Raw genomic sequence first — 6,000 nt, 5'->3', positions numbered from 1 at the left:
CTTGGACCAGCACCGTCAGAGCGCGGCTGCCCAAGGAAAGCCTTAAGGATGCTTAGCCCATCATCAGCAGCAGCAGCTTCATTCACCTTCTCCACCACTGGATGCGGGAAGGCAGCGTACTGATTCACAGCTTGGTCATAAGCAGCTTCAGTATTAACATTGAATAAAGGGAAGTTGGAGGGCGGAAAGCCTCTCTCAGCAAACCCTAGACCAAGCAGGAAGCCAGTCTTCTGCCCATCCTCATGAGAAGCGTTGAGGGCTGCGCTCATTGCATCGTCGTAAGAGGTCTCTGAAAGGACCCGACGCACAACCTACAAAAGAATATTACAAGTTAGAACATTTCTAATTACGAGCGGAAAGCGTAAAGAAAAAGATAAAGATACCTCAGGCAACGCTTCTCGAAGCAGCCATTGGAGGGTAGCTTGACTTTCTTTGTAAGCACGTTCGGCTCCGCTTTTATCAAGGTTGGCAAGTTGAACTTCCTTGGCGGCAGCTTCTTCGACGCTTTTGAGTTTCCTTTCAGTACGGTCAAGCATCCCCCTCTGGTCAAGGATCTCCTGCAGCTTCTTGGCATCTTCCATTGCCAAGGCGTCATGAGCATGTTGAAGAGCCTTTAATTTGCATTTAAGCTGCTCATTCTCTTCGCGAAGTGGCTCAGCAACAGCTTCAGCCTTGGCAGCCCTCTCAGTTGAGTTTCGCGCAGTCTCCTTGGCCAGCCGAAGCTGTTCATTCACAGCTTGGGCAGCCTTGGAGCGGGCCTCGAGTCGCGCCTGGACTTCAACCTCGAGGGCCTTGAATGCCTTCTCCTTCTCGGCTGCGGCAGCGGCCAACTGCCGGTTCTCCTCCCGAAGAGCCCGCGCTTCAGATACATCTTTGGCGCGAGCTGCTTTTAACTTGTCGTTTTCACGACAAAGCAGCTCGACGCGGGGCTGCGTTCGGGCCTGGAGAACCCGAAGCTCATTGGTTAGCCTACCCTCTTGGTAGCTAGCCATGGCTTCCCCCAACGCACCATGAGGAGCAGCGTGGCGAGCCCAGTCCACGCACTCCACAGGGGTGCGAAGGGTTGTTCCTCGGCGTATGTTCCATCTTGGAACATACACTTCATTGGAATCCGACACTGCAAAAGAAACAAAGGCAGTTAGGAAAAGATGACAAAAATATACAAAGAAAAAAGAACCCTACGTACCTGTAGGGTCAATAACAGGCCGATAGCCGCCAAACCCATCACCTGAACCTAAAGGAAATCCATCCAACAGGTCAGGCAGACGGGAAGGTGGCGTAGATCGGCGGGAAGCCCGGCGCGTACCTGATGGTCCGGCCGTCGGCGCCGGTGGCGCAGGTATAGTGGCAGCCGCCGTGGTAGCCATTGTTGGCGCCGTCTCCTCAGCAACAGTAACCGCCGGCTCCGTGAAAGATGCTGTAAAAATTGCACTCACGGCCGGCGGAGACACCTTCTCAGCTGGAACAGCCTCAGGAAGGCTGGAACCAGCGGAAGCAAGCGTAGACGCCTGGGTCGACGCCTCGGGAAGGCTGACCGAGCCTACCGTCATTGGCGGGGGAATACTTACTCCAACTCCACCCTGGAATGCGTCAACATCCACACCTGCACAAGCAAAAGTGTTAGAAAAATTTATTTGAAACAACAAATATAGACAGGAATTATGGGGGTACTTACGGGGTTTCTTGAGCTTGAACGCACGGACGAGCGGGGGCGAACCCGATGGAGCCGGCCTCTTGACACCGGTAACCGTCGTCGTCGCTGCCTCCCCGGAGGTAACACCTGCAGCCTCCGGAGCTGTGGTCTCCTCACCACCGGGCTTCCCCGCCACCTCTGCGTTATCTGACTCCGAGTCAGATAGGACTACCGGGTCGGCCGTAGAGGCCACTTTCTCCTTGCCTCTCCCGACGGCAGCCTTTTTCTTCCGCACCAGTGGAGGACCTTCTGCGGATTCCTCAGAAGAAGAAATGTCATGAACTCCAGCAGCAGGCACAGCATTGAGAGGTTCAGGGTAGAAGATAGGCTTACCTGGCCGTCGGTGGCTCAGGATCTCTTGGCCTGGCGGGTAAACCTCCACGAACCGACCCACAGTCTGCTCTAAGATGGGCAACTCGTTCTCGTCCAGAGCACGAGTACCCATCCGCGCAGGACCATCTTCCTCCCGCGGATTCAGGAGCGACTGAAGATCGTTACCCTCTGAAATCAACAAGAAAGTTAGAAAAAATCGTAGTCAGCAAAAAAGAAACAAGACATACCATAAGGGGTAGAGTTCGAACCATATTCAAGGACGATCGGAACCTTATCCGCATTCGCCGCCTTCCACACCCGGCTCATCCCCAGCATCACCATCGCCGACTCCGGAAAACGGAAAACCGGGGACTGGACCCGGGATATCTTCGCGAACCATTCCGCCTCCTCGTAGTTGATGGCGGGAAGGTTCGGAAGCGGCTGGCCATTCTTGAACTTCATGGCAATAGGGATGGCTCGAGCGGATATAAAGAAGAACTCTCTTCTCCATGAGCGAAGACTCCGCTCGGTGGTACAAATCTTTAAACCCTTGATACGGGTTGTAAGAGTGTACCACCCTTGGATGCACCTCCAAGTATAGAAGGTCATCAGGCGGTCAACAAGGGGCTCAAGGCCCAGTATCCGGCACACCCACTCAAAGTGCCGGACCTTGGCAATGGCCATGGGGTGCACCTCTGTCAGGTGCACACCGTGCCTCTCTAGGACACGGTACACAAACTTTGTCAACGGAAACCTAAGGTTCCCGTAGACAAAGAATGCAGCATAAACCCCGATTTTGCCACTAGGGGCATCGTACACAGTATGGTGGGGCTCAGGAAACTCAGGCTCGAGAGACTCGAGCATGAACTTCCTGACGATATACTGGTACAGCTCGACAGGAAGATAACACTGGCATTCGCCAGCAGTCTTCTGATCATCAGCATCGTGAGAAGACATGGTGGAAGAAAGAAGAGATTTCAGAGCAATGCTTTACTGAAAAAGAGAAATTCGCCGGAAATTACTGGAGAAGAAGAGATGAAAGTGGAAAGTGTGAATTGCAAATAACCTTCTCCCCCTTTATATAGCAATCGCAATTAATGCGATGAATTTAATACGGAAGAGAGAGAAATCAAAGGTGCAATGAAACTATGACGCGTGGCAAAAGCAAACTGGCAACAGCTGTCAAAAAGGACGTGTGCCAGAGATTTCGCGGCTACGCGCCCGAAATCCCGTGCCCACGCGCCTGAAAAAGCAACTGGAATGACCACATAATGTCATGTCGCCATAACTTCTGGCACGTCCTGACACAGTCAGAAGAAACCGTCGCACGACGTTTGAGGTATTGGGTTGTTATCCATCCAACTCTTCAAATTTCAAAATTTAAAAATTTGAAGACCAAGGTTCAAAAAAGTAAGCGGGAAAATATCCCTTACCTTGGCAAACAAGTAACCATAAGCCGGGTGTGGGTACAGTGTAAAGGCAAAACCCTTCACATACCTAACACCCGCAGGGAATTGAAGCTAAAATATTTGGCAACCAAGTAACCATAAGACGGGTGCGGGTACAGTGTAAAGGCAAAACCCTTGACATACCTAGCACCCGCAGGGAATGGACGCCAGGAATACCTTGGAAGTAAAGTAACCGTAAGACGGACGCAGGTACAGTGTAAAGGCAAAACCCTTCACATACCTAGCACCCGCTGAGAATTGAAACCAGGAAGGATCTTCTGGGCAATGCTTGTGAAAACGGAAGTAATATCCCCGCATTGCGGGAACATCGAGTACTACGTTGTTTGAGGCTCCAAGATGGAATTGGTGGTTTAAACATAATTGATCACTATGTTCAAAAACTACCAGAACCACAGGGAGAATCCGCACAACTAAGACTCAATGCTCCTGACTTGCGAGGAGGTTACAGACCTACCCGCATCATACCCAAAGACCAAGCAGGAAACTCGGGAATTTCTGCAAGTGACAAGGACTTCCGCGGGAAGAACCCCCATGGAAAACCTTACAAAAACCCCTTTTCAAAACCCTTTGCTTAAGTCCAAAAGTTCACCTCACTTTATTAGACATTCGTGAGAAGAACATTGGACTGGGGGGACTTGAAGAGGTAGGTCCCAGCAGGGCTCAGTTGGTCCCGCATGACTCACCTTGAACAGGGATGTCTGCGCAAAGACCATCTACTCCCGCAGGACCCACCATGCTCAGAGAAGCCTACGCGCAGTATGCAAGCTGCATACGCAGGGAAAAGCCTCCCAATGGTAAAGTAACCCGCCTGTTCCCGCAGTTGCGGATACAAGCCATCAGGGAAGGCTACCCGCACAGCATAGCTACACGCATAAGGCTTAACACTTACAAATATTCAGTGTCACCTGAAAGAATGAGCAAAGGCGGGAGGGGGAAAACTCCCGCCAAAATGGGCCAGTCCGTATGGAGGATCTTTTGCGTGATACCTGACGAGGTAAAGACAAAAGATCTGACCAAGAATGCGACAGCTCACTGACAGCAGCGTGGCAGACAGCACGCCACAGCACTGTGACCAATAGCCGCCGCCTACCCACCAACTCCTGCCAGACCACGTGCCTAGCCTGCAGTTGGTAGAAGACGAAGAGTGCACGGCACGCCTGCTCTGTGTCAGCCGCTACCTATCCACCACTCACAGGTAGGGCACGTGCATAGGTTACAGTTGGTAGCGTGTTGGGCCGGCTAAACCCCTTGGAAACCCACCTTCGGCTATAAAAGACAGCAAATGGTATTATCATTTCATCATCTACTATCTCGTATAACTTACTTGATAACTGCTCTAATAGTATTCATATACTTTTATATTCAAAGAGCAATATAGACTGATTCTCACGCCGGAGGGTGGTCACAAGGAGGAACCCCCCCTTCTCAGTGACGAGCTTACGGTGTCTGTTTTGCAGGTTCCCTGAAGTACAACTTACTCTGCTGGACCTAACCTTCGTGGGAAACATTACTTAATCCCCAGATTACCTATAATCTGCCCGGGGTCACTTAGTGTTTCTTCAGTTAGCAACAATAATTCTCATGGTCAGCCTACTCAGGGAACAAGCTTTCAGACTTATCAACACCAACGGGGACTTCCAACACCCTTTCACAACATACACACTCCGCTATACCCTTTCCAAACCCGGCTTGTTAGGCCCAGCACCACAAGCCCACTACACCAATATGCCACAACAAGTTTCACAGCAATATGCCCCTCAACTAGAGGTGCACAAATCGAGTTCACCTTGAAAACCCGAAACGGTTCGGAACCGGTTTTTTTCACACCGGGTAGAAAATGAAACCGGTTCCAGTCAGGAACCGGTTCGGTTCCCGACCCGAACCGATGCCCAGAAATGCAAACTTTTAGGAACCGGGTAGGTTGGAACCGGAACCGGTTTTTTTTGAAATTTAAACATTATAGCCGTTAGGAACCGGTTCCAACGGCTATATAGCCGTTTTTGACCGTTGGAACCGGTTTTTTAACTATAAATAGGTTATCTTCTTTCTATAAATAGCAAGGTTTGTTTGTGTACTTGTTAAACCACTCCCAAAACTATAAAACACACTCCAAACCACAATTAACCTTAAACCGACAACAAATTGCAACCAATGATGACGTTGTTATGGTGATCGAAACAACAAGATGCCCCGATGTTTGGGTTCATTACGATTTGTGTCTCATGACCGACTCACATGAGTTGGCACGTTGCAAATATTGCTCGAAGTTTCTTAAAGCAGCGTCCAACTCGACATTACGAAAACATACGAATAAGTATTGTCGAGAGAAAAGAAGAATGGAAGCTAAAAAAACGGAAGTGGGAGAGTCGTCCGGCTCTACAACCCAAAAATAAGTATTCCCGGATTAAAACGACGGACTTTGTTTTTTATGTTTTAGTTGTTATGTTTAGTATCGTTTATGTTTTAATAATGTTTGTAATAGTTATTTTTTAGATGAATAAAATGTTCGTCGTTATTAAAAAAGTA

The sequence above is a fragment of the Bidens hawaiensis genome, unplaced genomic scaffold (assembly GCF_021521415.1).
Source record: "Bidens hawaiensis isolate Kalapana, Puna unplaced genomic scaffold, B.hawaiensis_p1.1 tig00011963_1, whole genome shotgun sequence".
Classification (NCBI taxonomy): Eukaryota; Viridiplantae; Streptophyta; class Magnoliopsida; order Asterales; family Asteraceae; genus Bidens; species Bidens hawaiensis.
The sequence above is the reverse complement of the archived record's forward strand: the minus strand, read 5'-3'. Positions refer to the sequence as shown.